Source organism: Pelophylax lessonae, assembly GCF_965119305.1.
Source record: "Pelophylax lessonae genome assembly, chromosome: 1".
NCBI classification, from domain to species: domain Eukaryota; kingdom Metazoa; phylum Chordata; class Amphibia; order Anura; family Ranidae; genus Pelophylax; species Pelophylax lessonae.
Window position 1 is genome coordinate 31,989,497 of NC_138768.1, and position 14,872 is coordinate 32,004,368.

Genomic DNA, 14,872 nt, shown 5'->3' on the forward strand with positions numbered 1-14,872 from the left:
TAGGGGAGGTTGCCTTTTAGGGCAGAGGAGTTGTCGTATTGTAGTATCAAAGTATATAAGTGTGGAGGTTTGAGTCAGCTGAGGGAAGGAATAGTCGTCTAAGTTGGATAATAAGAGGCATAACCTGGGGGGGTTGGTAAGAGCTAGGGTTGAGTTCAGACAGAATTTTATAGAGACCTCAGGTGAAGGGGATTGAAAGCCTGCAAAAAAATCTGGGTTGCTGGGGAGCCAGATAATACTGGGAAGGACCAAGGATTAGACAGGGTTCCAATGGGACCTGGATAGGAAACATTTGTAAGGGCATAGGGGCGACCAACAAGTAATGAGGAATTCTGGAGGGGAAAGGGGTCTTCCACTGTGGAGGTTGTAACCATCATGATGGGTGTAGTCAACTCCTAGTAATTAACTACTCAAGCATCCTAATATACTTTCATGAGGACCGTCCTCCCAGGATCCCCCAATGAGGGGAGAGAGTAATAAGAGTTGGGCGTTGGAACTTCATGTAAATAAATTTTTAAGCTCAAGGTATGATCCTCCACACAACAGGGAGGTAAAGTTATTGCTAGGAAGAACAAAAGTGCAGGGGGTTAGGGGGTATATGTAGGACTTAAAGCATCCTATGGAAAGGTATCAGTTAGCAAAAAGACGGGGATCCCAGGGGTCCGGTCCTCATAGTCATAAAATAATAAAAAAAAATAACAGTACATTACAGAGAACACTTCCTGAGTAAGACCAGATTAATGGTGAGAAAGCACAAAAGAAAGAAGGAATCATACAGTACATAAAAATATTTGTAGCAAGTCTGGAGTATGCTGCTCCTATCTCCCAGTTCGCACGAGACAACACGAACAACCTACGAGCTGGGAGGGAGGGGCATCAAGAGGTGAGCAAAACATGCATGTTAATTTGAGCATATATTGAATGGAAGAAAGGGGTGTGGGAAATCCCGTAGCAAAGTCACTAGGAGACGAATGGGGGGAATGTGGGTAGGTATAATGCTGTTTGTTGTCATGAATGGATCCAGGACCAATCTCAAAAAGAACAGCAGGGGCTCTTACATATTATAAAATATAAAGTAGGCTAGTGGTTGGCAGTAAAATCAGAGGGATGGAGTGTACGTTACCAGAGTCTGGAGGTGTGAGTGAGGTGGATAACCTGAGATAGGAGAAGACTTTTGAGTTCGGAAGGAGATTGATGGTCGAGGTGAGGTGATCAGAGGAATGTAGAAGAAGAGCCTTGGTCAAGCAGTTATAAAGGTCTTTTCGGAAGTTGTTCCATCTTTCTAGACGTAGATCTACTCTGTGTAGCGATACCTGAGGTTGGGGTATAAGAGGCGACAAGGAGACACAAAAACAAAAAGAAGAGAAAGGGAAAAAGGAGAGAGGGCACCAAGGATGATCACGGATGTTAGTAGTGAACGGTGACGAGTAGTGAGATTTGGAGAGTTTCTTCAGGAACAGAATCTTCCGAGTTCATTAGATCACCTCTTCATGTCATGGTCTTCGATGAACTGGTGATGCGGTGGGGCTGTGTGTGTTAGTAGGAAGATCTTGTGGGAAACTTTCCTGTCTGGAGGAGGAAGATCTGCAGCGTCCCAGCTGGAATTCCTCACGTTCTGGGATGGTATCCATAGAGATCGCTCTGTGGAGTTGAGGAGGTTGGAGGGATCTGTACCAATCCAGGAGGTTGATCTGTGGAAGGCCCAGAGTACTGCAGAATGATGCTAGATCTTCTGGGACACGGAGATTAACTGTGCGTCCGTTTAATGAGGCGGAGAGACAGAACGGAAATTTCCACCTGTACTGGATGTTCCTGTTGCGTAGGGCATCTAGCAAAGGGCGGAGGTCCCTTCTACGTTGGAGAGTGATGGGCGACAGATCTTGGTAGATTTTTATGTTGGCTCCGTGGTATAGCAGGTTGCGTCTGTCTCTCGCGGCTCTCAGGATGTCCTCCTTCAACCTATAATTAACTAGACAACATATAATGTCTCTAGGGGGGTCTGAATCTCTAGATCTCGGTCTGAGAGCTCTACGGAGATGCTCAAAGTCAATTGGGACATCTAGGGGTCTCCCTAAAATGTCGTTGAAGATTTCCACTGTTGCACGCATGATCTGGGCAGGCTCAACCAACTCAGGTAGGCCTCTGACCCTAGGTTATGGCGGCGACCTCTGTTGTCCAGGTCTTCCACATGGCGCTGGATTTCTCTAAGTTGAAAGGAGTGAGACTCTTTTGTGGAGGTTAGAGAGTTGATGGCATCTTCTTGTAGGTTAGATTTGGCTTCCACTGCTTCAATCCTTCCTGTGGTGTGATGATTGTCCCTTTTCAGGTCTGCCACTGCAACTGCTAATGAGGCCTTGATCTCGTCTGCTATGATCCGGAGGTCTTGGAAGTTTAATGGAGGGGCTGGAGTGGCAGCCATGGGGCAAGTATCTAGGGCAGACTGCGGTGGGACAGGGTGATCATTTGTGGCCATGGCAGAGCTTGCTGAAGGTGGCGATCTCACCGCGTCCGCGTAGGCCCGAGATGAAGCCGGGGCCTCGAGTGATATCTGCTGCTGGCGGAAGAGGTCGGGAACACTCCTGCCGTTCTGTATGGGCGGATCGCGGGGCAAGCGGGATCTGGATGGCGAGGACTGGGTAGACGACTTCCCCATACTGGTCTTTCTCTGAAAAGCTGGGCGGTAAGGCTTATTTTCGGGCTGAAAATCCTGGACCGGCCGGGAGAATAGAGCTCAGGCAGCCATCTCAGACCAGTGCCAAGCCACAACAATATTAGCTATCTGTTTATGCCAAAGGTAGGACTGTGCAGGGAAGGCAGAGAGTGTAAAAGAGGGCACTGTGATTAGAGAGACGGGGGGGGCAGACTGCAAAGGGCACTGTGATAGGGGGGCTGTGAAATTTGTGCAATAACTATTCTTGAAAACATTACAAATTTTTGTGGGTGTTTTTACATTTTAAAGTTGGGGGGGGGGTGCCAGATATAGGATCCGCCCGGGTGCCAAATGCTCTAGGTACACCACTGCAAAGCGGGCATCTCCCGCTGTGACACGGAGCTTGAGTGTGAAAAGCCGGGCGGCCACTGTAACAAAGTACCGCCCCCTTGACTGGCTCCTGTGATAGGTGGCACACTGATCCAATTCCGGGAAATTAAATCAGTATGACGTGTATCATAGGAGCCGATCTAGGAGGCGGGACCTTGTTACAGTGGCTGCCCAGGAAATTCAAAAGCTCTGTGACACAGCGGGAGATCACAGCTCTGTAATCTAGGCACCAGTAAGCTACATATGGTGGGCACTGGTAAATTGCATTTAGAGGGCACTGGTAGGCTGCATTCGGTGGGTTCTGGTAAGCTGCATTTTGTGGGCACTGGTAAGCTTCATTTGGTGGGCACTGGTAGTCTGCATTTGGTGGGCACTGATAGGCTGCATTTGGTGGTCACTGGTAAGCTGCATTTGGTGGTCACTGATAAATTGCATTTAGAGGGCACTGGTAGGCTGCATTTGGTGGGCACTGGTAAGCTGCATTTGGTGGGCACTGGTAGGCTGCATTTGGTGGGCACTGGTAAGCTTCATTTGGTGGGCACTGGTAGGCTGCATTTGGTGGGCACTGGTAGGCTGCATTTGGTGGTCACTGGTAAGCTGCATTTGCTGGACACTGGTAAGCTGCATTTGGTAGGCACTGGCATTTGATGGGAACTGGTAGGCTGCACTTGGTGGGCACTAGTAGGCTGCATTTGGTGGGCACTGGTAGGCTGCATTTGGTGGGCTCTGGTAAGCTGCATTGGTGGGCTCTGGTAAGCTGCATTTGGTGGGCACTAGTAGGCTGCATTTGGTGGGCACTGGTAGGCTGCATTTGGTGGGCACTGATAGGCTGCATTTGGTGGGCACTGATAGGCTGAATTTGGTGGGCACTGGTAGGCTGAATTTGGTGGGCACTGGTAGGCTGCATTTGGTGGGCTCTGGTAAGCTGCATTTGGTAGGCACTGGTAGGCTGCATTTGGTGGGCACTGATAAGGCTGTATTTGGTGGGCACTGATAAGGCTGCATTTGATGGTCACTGATAAGGCTGCATTTGATGGTCACTGATAAGGCTGCATTTGGTGGGCACTGGTAGGCTGCATTTGGTGGGCACTGGTAGGCTGCATTTGGTGGGCACTGGTAAGCTGCATTTGGTGGGCACTGGTAGACTGCATTTGGTGGGCACTGATGAGGCTGCATTTGATGGGCACTGATGAGGCTGCATTTTCTGGGCACTGATGAGGCTGCATCAATGCATTGATCTCTTGTATCATATCCGCAGTCTCTGACCATTTCTTGTATCAAGTCTGCAGTCTCTTACCATCTCCTGTCTGGGGGGCTGTGTCTAACAGACTCTCTAACAGATGCACTCTCTGTGTCCATTAGAGAGACCCCCCTCCAGTTCCCATTAGAGTGCTTCTCTTACTGTAATTTGTTTATTGTTAAGCGATCTCGGGGGGGGGGTCCTGGGGTAAGGAAGACTTCTTAGGGGAGCATCTCTGTGTTTGAGCCGTTGCCATAGAAACATTTGTAAAGGGGAGGAGTTAGTAAGATGACCACGACCACGTGGGGGCTCCAGAAAAATTTCTGCACCCAGGCGTCTGTGACCCTAGTATCGGCCCTGCAGTATGGCATGGGCTTACTCCATACTTGGGGTATTATCCCCACCTCACCGTGGGAAGAACCCATGCAGACCACCGCTTCCGGACCCCGGCCACCCAGGAGTCATCCTAAAGGAAATCCTCGCCAGCGCCCATGACTGTAACTTTCAGCGAGTCCCAGCGTTCACCATCTCTCTTCCCTGTCCACACCTCAGAGCTCTCCTGAAGAACTTTTCCCCCCGAATCACTGGTAGTCCACCAGGCCTGTGTTGGCTACCAGCTCCTTATGTCCTCCTTTGCGGACCCATTTGCTCCACCGAGAATCCTTTATCCACCCACACTCTAGGGCGCCAACAAACTTGCGCCTTCTGTATCGCACCATTCCTTTTCTCACGTTTTTTTTTACTTTTTTTGTTATTCCTCTTTTTGTCCACAGTTGCTGGTGTGCATTTATATTGTTTCCAGCTCTTCAGTCGGTGACGTTCAACCTGACAGTTGGGTACTAGTCGGATCCACAGAACTCCATCAACCACCAGATCCTCCAGTGTCAAGTCGTCCAAGTGTGAGTACCTCCAATCTCTTTCTTTCCACCTATACACTTCCCAACCATGCCACTCACGATACTGTCCATTAATGCCAGGGGACTAAACCACCCAGCCAAGCGGAAATCACTGTGGACAACCGCCATCGCCCATCAATAGTGACATCCTCTGTGTCCAAGAGATTCATTTTTTTCAATCACCATTGCAGTACTGCCATCACAACAACTTCCCACACATCTTCCACTCATGTTTCACTGCCAAAAAGAGGGGTGTGATGATAGCAATCAGAGACTCTGTGTCCTTTCAAAAACACCACTTGACCACGGATGTAGATGGCCGCTATCTTATACTTGTTTTGCTCTATAAACAACGTGATGTACACAATACTTAATATGTACGCACCCAACAAACGCCAGATCCCTTTCCAAAGCTCTTAAAGTCACTGCCAAGGTCCAAAATGGCCATTTAATTGTTTGTGGAGACTTCAATACAGTTCCTGATGTTGATCTCGACTCTACTGCTCCATCCAAATGCCACGGATCCCAGCTAAAAAATTTGCTCCCTTCCCACGATCTCCACGATGCGTGGAGATGTCATCATGCCGAAGAACGTGACTACACGTATTTTTTTCCCTTGCCATAACATTACTCCAGGATAGATCTCTTCCTATTGGATAAATGGTTGTTACAGCATGTCATAGCTTCTGAGATCCACACGATAGCCTGGTCTGACCATGCCCCACTGACACTAACCCTGTCAGACAAATCGTCCCAACAGTCCCACTTCGTTTGGCGTACTAACAATTTCTTACTCCAACAACCCCATGTAGCCAGCCACATCTCCGACCAACTTGAACAATTCTTTTCCCATAATCATAATTTAGAGTCCGACCCGGCTGTGGTGTGGAATGCTCACAAAGCGTTTGTTAGAGGGCTGCTAATCCAGGTGGCCTCTAGGGAAAAGAAAAAGAGGTTTGCATGTGTAGACACACTTCTTTCTTCTATAGCTGACTTGGACTTGATAAACAAATCGAAACCTGATCACACCGTCAAGTTGCAACTAACTGCTCTGAGACATGAGCTACGGTCTTTATTGCTGGTGGACTTTGAAAGATTCCAACGCAGGTGTAAGGCTGTATCTTACTCCACCTCCAATAAAGCGGGGAAGAGCATGGCACAAAGAATAAAAGGGCAGTGGATCAGAACCAGAATTGAATACATTCATAACCCAATATCCTCAAAAAAGGAATATAATCCACAAGACATAGCTAACTCGTTCAGTACATATTATTAGACCTTATACAACATTAAACGCGATCCAGAGACGCACCAACCCTCTAAGGAGGAAATTGATGCATTTCTGGAGGCAATTTCACTCCCCACCCTATCCACAGCGCAACTAGAATTCCTGAATGCCCCGTTCACCGAACAAGACATCACCACGGTCATCTCAGCTCTGCCATCTAACAAATCGCCTGGTCCAGATGGCCTGTCAGGCGAATACTTTAAATGCTTCCACTCCATACTTTCCCCTCACTTTCTACCTGTTTTTCTCCAGGCTGCCTCCTCCTCCTCGTTCCCATCTGAAATGCTCCAAGCCCTGGTCATTACGCTGCCGAAACCGGGGAAGGCTCCTACTTCCCCCCAAAAACCTCTGCTCCTACTTCCCCCCAAAAACCTCAGGCCAATTTCCCTGCTAAAATGATTGCAAACAGGATCCAGACAATTCTTCCCTCCATTGTCCACCTAGATCAGTCTGGATTTACACCATTCCGCCAAGCATCCGATGCTACCAGGCGACTGATTAATATCATCCATCATGCTGGGGTCTCTTGAACGCCTTCTCTGCTCCTCTCTTTGGATGCAGAGAAGGCATTTGACAGGATCCACTGGGACTATCTCAAAGCTGTGTTGCTTAAGTTCGGATTACAAGGGAATATTTTATCGGCAGTTCTCGCACTTTACTCAACTCCCTCGGCTAGAGTTTATACCTCCAGTATGCTATCCCAGCCCTTCAATATCACAAATGGCACAAGCCAAGGCTGTCCCCTGTCCCCCTTGATATTTAATCTTCTCATGGAACCTTTATACGCTCTAACCCCCTTATTTTGGGATTTCGTATTGGAACAGTAGATCACAAGATTAGCTTATTTGTGTGTTGCGTTGCGCACACTTGATTCTGATTAAGCACAGATTAGCAGGGGGAACAGGTTATATTGATTTTCGAGACTACTATCTATCCACACATGCGACTCAGCTTAAAGACTGGTTCCGCTCCCCACACACCACTAGCTGGGGTCAGATTGAATCTAACCTTGTCCCCAGACTGCTCTTGCGAACTTGGCTGCTAAGCTCCCTGTATGGCCCAAAAACTCCAACATCCTTCTCTCCCCCGATGACAGCATCGCTCGCTGCCTGTTATAAACTCCTGACTCTGAACGATACGAACCCTACAGTAGTGTCACCACTGATACCATTGGAAGCACTCACCCTGCTGATTCCTGATATCTCTCTAACCTACTGGACATCACATGGCATTCTGACAGTGCAACAGCTCTTTCACAATAAGGCGCTAAAACCCTTGGCATCCATACAACATGATCATAGTCTTTCTCCATCAGCGCTCTTTACATACCTTAGGGTTAAACCTCTTCTTTCTACAATCCCCTCTCCGGTTTATAGCCTCCCAAGCCACGTATTGCATTTCCTAAGCAGCTCTGCTTCCTCATCGAAAGGCATCTCCATGATATACTCGGCCCTGCAAGACAAGATAGCACTCACTAAATCTCGTCCTCTTCTTCAATGGGAAGCAGACTTGCACCACTCCTACACATTAGGCCAATGGCAGACAGCACTTTGTCATGCATACAAGCACACCAAATGCTCAGCGTTATGGGAACAAACAATTAAGATCACTCTCGTTGGCACTTAACGCCCTCCAAACTGGCACTTTTCTATCGTCACTCCTCTCCGCTTTGCTGGGCTCCCCTTGTGGCTAGGTGCAGAACACCCCTGGAGGTGAGACAGGGAGTGCTGTGCCCGAAGTAGCACGGGTTGCCGGCTGGGATGGCCAGATGGGTGATAGGTCCAAGGCGGATCTGGAACACTTGACAAGCCAGGCAGGTGTGCTGCAGGAACAAGGTAAGTTGGATAGCCCACAGGAGACTGGTAATGCAGAGTCAATAGCCAAGCCGGGTCAGACACTGGAGAAAACAGAGGAGAGTCCAGGGACAAGCCAAAAGGTCAGGAGCAAGAGGTATCAAGAAGAGTCGATGGTCAAGAAATCCGGGTCGGCAACAGGAAATCCAAGATAAACAGGCAAAACAAGGCACAAGGGACACGGGGAGCTGAAGATCATCCAGCAACTAGTGGCTGTCATTGCTGAGTTTAAATAGGCCGTTTGGCACCAAGCGCCATCACGTCCTGCGTGCGTGCGTGCGCATTGGCGCACGCACGTTCCTAGTTGATCTTGCCTGGAGTTGGCCGCGCATGAGTATTCGCGCCAATGCGCGAATGCGCTGATTAGCCAAACTGTTGGAGTTTACCTGACAGTGCCCCCCCCCCCGAGGGGCAGCCTCCGGATGCCCAAAAGGGCCTGTGTTTTCCAGGAAATTTTTTGAAAAAGTCCCATAGCAGCCTGGGAGCATATATGTTTTGCGCAAGTTCCCAAGAACTTTCTTCCGGAGGATAGCCTTTCCATTTCACCAGGTACTGGGTTTGCCTTCCTCTTCTGCGGCAATCCAGAATGGATTCCACTTCATACTCTATTTCACCATGTACTAGAACTGGAGGTGGAGGCAAATCGTCTCTATTAGGGAAGGGACCAGAATTGGCCGGTTTGAGCAAGGACACATGGAACACTGGATGGATCCTGTACGTATAAGGAAGACATAGTTCAAAGGCCACAGGGTTAATTATTCTTTTGATCGGAAAGGGACCAATGAACCTTGGCCCCAACTTTTTAGATGGGCAGGACAACTTGAGGTTAAGGGTGGACAGCCCTTATCTCCCACCTTCAAGGCAGGACTGTCTTTCTTCCTCTTGTCATAAAACTGTTTGTAGCTTTGTTGTGCTTTTTGCATAGTCCTTTGCAGGAGCAGAACATTTTCCTGTAGGAAGGTTGTCCTATCTTGCACAGCAGGTACCGTAGTTTCAGGTATCAGGCAAGGCAGAAAAGATGGGTGGAAACCATAGTTCGCAAAGAACGGAGACTGATGTGTGGAAGCGTGAATTGAGTTGTTGTATGTGAACTCGGCACACGGGAGCAAGGCTACCCAATGAAAATGTAGATCTGTGAAAAAAACCAATGATGTATCCTGTGAAAATGTAGAGAAGCAGCAGAGATATTGTTCGAGAGTCTGATTTGTCCTTTCTGTTTGGCCGTTACTTTGCGGGTGATATGCTGATGATAGACAGACCTCGATATTAAATATTTTGCAAAGGGCCCTCCAGAATCTGGAGGTAAATTGTACTCCTCGGTCGGACACGATGCTACTGGGCAGACCATGTAACCTCACGATTTCCTTGATAAAGGTATGTGCCGTGTCCACGGCCGAAGGAGTGCCAACCATAGGCACAAAGATAGCCATTTTAGATAGGCGATCTACTACCACCATGATTGTAGAGAATCCCTCAGGAGAAGGTAGGTCCACTATAAAGTCCATGGATAACATTTCCCAAGGTTGTTTAGGAACAGGAAGTGGTCTCAATAGACCCCAGGCTTGGACATGGCTGCCCTTACTCCGAAGGCAGGTCGTGCAGGAACTCACATTATCCTTACAGTTTTGTCTGACACTTGGCCACCAATAGGATCGTTGGATGAGTTTCAGAGTCTTACGAACCCCAAAGTGACTGGCTAATTGGTGGTCATGGAATGCTTTAAGGACCGTGAGTCTGGCTTCCTGAGGTACAAAAATGTTATTATTATGCAAAAAAAAATTCCCCTGTTTCTGGAGTGTAGAGGTCTCAGGGGCAGTGCATTGGGCAGAGGCCCGTTCAAGGGTGGTCCTGAGATCCGGCTGGATTAACAGAAAATTTTGGGCAGACAAAATTGTGCTAGGGGTGACATCCATAGGAGTTTCAGGGAATATCCGTGAGAGGGCGTCTGCTTTCCCGTTCTTGGATCCTGGCCGGTACGTAAGATGGAAATTAAACCTTGAAAAGAATAGGGACCATCTGGCTTGTCGAGGTCTCAAGCGTCTGGCAGATCTGAGATACTCGAGATTTTTATGATCTGTAAATATCATAATTGGATGGGCTGCACCTTCCAACAAATACCGCCACTCCTCAAGTGCCGCCTTGATGGCCAGCAGTTCTCGGTCCCCTACGTCATAGTTCCTCTCAGGCTGAGTGAGCTTTCGAGAAAAAAAAGCTACTGGGTGGAGCAAAGCTTTAGGTCCCTGGCATTGAGAGAGGATTGCTCCCGTGGCTACCTCTGAGGCATCAACCTCAAGGACATAAGGCAAAGCCGGGTCCGGATGCTGTATCACGGGGGCACTGGTGAACACAGCCTTGAGTTTGTCAAATGCCCCTTGAGCCTCTGAAGACCAGTGGAAGCGGGTGTGTTGCCGAGTTAGTTGAGTAATGGGGGCAATGATGCGGGAAAAGTCCTTAATGAATCTGCGATAAAAATTTGAGAAAACCCACAAATCTCTGGATACCTTTCTTGTCCGTGGGAGCAGGCCACTCCAAGATGGCAGACACTTTCTGAGGGTCCATTGCTATTCCATCCGTGGAGATGATCAGACCTAGGAACTGTATTGATGATTTCTCGAATTCGCATTCAATGATGGCTGGCAGCTTGATCTCCCCTCCTGCCACCTGCAAAGAAACAAGAAGGACCAGGTGAGTGGGGGACGATCCAGGGATCTGAAGATGCATATGACTGGAAATAAGAGGCTTACTTGGTCTGATTGGGCAGTTACGAAGGAAATGTCCATTGTCCCCACAGTACAGATATAAGTTCAGTTGCCTGCGACAAAGTCTTTCCGCAGGGGATAAGGCTGAACGGACCACCCGATCTGCATAGGCTCCTCGGGTGACATTGGGCTGGCAGCAGTCGGTAAAGGTGCAGGAGGTGGTGGCACCTTGGGTAGCATCCAAGCAGGCTGAAAGGACTGAGCACGTTCGGACCGACGTTTCCGAAAACGTCTGTCTAACTGGATGGCCAGTTGAATGAGCTCCTCTAAAGTGGTGGGGTTCTCAACCCGTACTAACTCATCCTTGAGAGTTTCCGACAGGCCTAGCCGATACTGATGTTTGAGGGCGGCCTCATTCCAGCCTGTGTCTGCAGACCACCTGCCAAAGTCCACGGTGTAATGTTCCATGGGGCGTCGGCCTTGCTGTAATTTATGAAGTGTCGCTTCGGCAGTGGCTGTACGTTGTGGGTCATCGTACAGCTGAGCCATTGCCTCAAAGAAGACCTCAACAGAGTCCAGAGCAGGATCCTTCTGTTCCAGCAAATGGTGGGCCCAGGACTGGGGTTCATCAGACAGCAGGGAGATGATAAACCCTACTTTAACTGTCTCCAAGGAAAAAGTTCTGGGTTGCAGAGCCAAGTATAATGAGCAGGCGTTCTTAAATGATTTAAACTTCCTGCGATCACCAGAGAAGCGTTCAGGCAGGGGTACTCTGGGTTCAGGAGGAGGAGCCATCGTGGCAGGAATAGGAGCTGGTTGTCCCGAAGCTGAAGGAGCAGGGTTAGAGACTGCAGCGGATGGATCTGAAGGAGCCGCCAGAGGCGGTGTAGACAGGTACTGCAGGCGACCTTCCAGTTGGAAGTAACCCTCCTGAAGATTCTTCACAGCCTGGGTTAAAGCTGCAACTTGCTGGCATAAGGCTTCCAGCAGAGAGGCACCTCTCTCGACTTCTGTCATGGCTGGATGATACTGTCACGTACCTGATCCGAAGCCGGAGTGTAGAGAGGGCTCCCCTTGCGGCTAGGTGCAGAACACCCCTGGAGGTGAGACAGGGAGTGCTGTGCCCAAAGTAGCACGGGTTGCCTGCTGGGATGGCCAGATGGTGGCTGCGTCCAATGGGTGATAGGTCCAAGGCGGATCTGGAACACTTGACAAGCCAGGCAGGTGTGCTGCAGGAACAAGGTAAGCTGGATAGCCCACAGAAGACTGGTAATGCGGAGTCAATAGCCAAGCCGGGTCAGACACTGGAGAAAACAGAGGAGAGTCCAGGGACAAGCCAAAAGGTCAGGAGCCAGAGGTATCAAGAAGAGTCGATGGTCAAGCAATCCGGGTCGGCAACAGGAAATCCAAGATAAACAGGCAAAACAAGGCACAAGGGACACGGGGAGCTGAAGATCATCCAGCAACTAGTGACTGTCATTGCTGAGTTTAAATAGGCTGTTTGGCGCCAAGCGCCGTCACGTCCTGCGTGCGCGCGTGCGCATTGGCGCACGCATGTTCCTAGTTGATCTTGCCCGGAGTTGGCCGCGCATGTGTATTCGCGCAAATGCGCGAATGCGCTGATTAGCAAAACTGTTGGAGTTTACCTGACAGCTGGAGAGACTGTGGTCATGTAGGCGATATAGAAAAAGGGGTTATATACCAGCGCTATGGAGTTTCAGTACTAAGTCAGGCTAAATTAGTGGTGTAAGCTGCCTCCAACCTACCTCTGAGGTAGTAGATTAGGAAAATTGCAAGAAATGTTGGGACCGGCGCTACCACTTTAAGGTTGTGTTTGTGCAATTATGTACTTCACACGTTATAGAAAAAGTGCATATAGTGCAATATTAAGTTTTAATAAAAAGTATTGTTTTTATATGTACGGCAAACACAGCATGAAGGGAGTTCACATGATGAATAAACATTACTTAGGCTATGGGATGGGTGCACCAAGATGGCCGCTGTGTCCGGTCTCAAATTAGGTACACCAAGATGGCGCCATCCCAGCCTATAAAAAGACCGGGAGTAGCGATAGATGGCACGCTCCAGATGACGTCGTATGACGAAACGCGTAGGGCGTGGTTTGTGTACGTCAATACGTCACTTCCAGGAACAGTGGTTTGAGCCGGTGGACCGCGGAAGCGGCCCGGCGAACACCTTTCAAGCTGACAGTGAACTCCCTAAACTGTGAGTGGATGCTAAGTTATTTCGTAATACACAACATATGCTACGCAATGGAGGCTTATTCTTTGTTTTAGTGACCAAGAAGTGTCGAGTCATCGGCTTAAAGAGTGCGGTAAGCAGCGGTGTCTTTGGTGGGTCACCCACCGACGCCATACATTGTTTTTAGCACGGATCACAACATGTGTTTTGAGCACGGATCACAACACGTGATACTTGGCATTACTAGCACTTGGCACTTTATATATATGTATAATATATGACATTTTATGGCACACTGAGCACAGCCCATGTTAAACTTATTGATGTTTTAACAGCACGTAGCATTTTTTATTTTTATACCACAAGCACTATATGCACTTTTCTATGTAGGCGATATATTTCATATCCTCTGGGATTGTCCACTTCTCCGCCCCTACTGGCATGAAGTCTTTAACAAGCTCACGGAACTCACGAACATTACTGTCAACCCTTCCCCAGCTCTTGCCCTGTTGAACCTCACAATTGAATCGTATCCTCCAGCCTCTAGACACTTAGTCACGCATGTACTCTTGGCGGCCCGACTGACCATCACTAGGAACTGGAAAAAATTACAACCCCCTTCACTAAGGGATGTTCTAGACCTGGTTCAGATACACAGCTTGTATGAGCTAATGTTCGCCTCCAATAGAGGGAATTACCAAAAGTCCCTCTCCTTGTGGCAACCTTGGCTTCAATGGTATTGATCACTTAATAAGCCTGCTCTCCCTTGATATTGGGCTCAGCCCATGTTGTTTGACCAATGACACTGCTTGATTTTACTATGATGAACCCGTGTTATTGATGCATTTTGTCATGCTACATATTACGTCTTGTACCTGTTGTTTGATGATTTTCTACGCTTGAAACAATATGTTCTGTTATATCTGTTTATTCTTTTCCTTTGTTATATTATAAAATCTTCAATAAAAAATATTGAACTATATAAAAAATATATAATGTTTGGGGGTTCAAAGTAATTTTCTAGTAAAAAAATATTTATTTTTTCATGTAAACAAAAAGTCACAGAAAAGGCTTGGTTTTCAAGTGGTTAGAAGAGTTGGTGATGTGTGGCTACAATTGAGCATAAAATGCCAGGACAGTTCAAACACCCCCCAAATGACCCATTTTTGGAAAGTAGACACCCAAAGCTATTTGCCGAGAGGCATATTGAGTCCATGGATTATTTTATATTTTGCCCTAAGTTTCGGGAAGGTGACAATTTGTTTTTTTTTTTTTGTTTGTTTTTTTACACAAAGTTGTCACTAAATGATATATTGTTCATGCATGCCATGGGTATATGTGAAATGACACCCCAAAATACATTCTGCTGCTTCTCCTGAGTATAGGTATACCACATGTGTGAGACTTTTTGGGAGCCTAGCTGTGTACGGGACCCCGAAAACCAATCACCACCTTCAGGTTTTCTAATGGCGTAAATTGTGCATTTCACCTCCGCACTACCTGTCACAGTTTTGAAGGCCATGAAATGCCAAGATACACAAAATGACCCAATTTTGCAAAGTAGACACTCCAAGCTATTTGCTGAGAGGCATGGTGAGTATTTTTCAGCTCTCATTTATTTTGGAAAATTAAGAAAAAAAAAGGAAAATGCATT

General features: G+C 48.0%; 1 protein-coding gene across 1 annotated transcript in view; it reads left to right on the top strand.

The window, feature by feature from the left end:
* The window catches only part of LOC309567963 (vomeronasal type-2 receptor 26-like), a gene marked incomplete at both ends in the record, with an annotated part of 569,788 nt that overhangs the window by 164,610 nt on the left and 390,306 nt on the right, over positions 1 to 14,872 (top strand). The gene's annotated exons all lie outside the window — the stretch shown is intronic.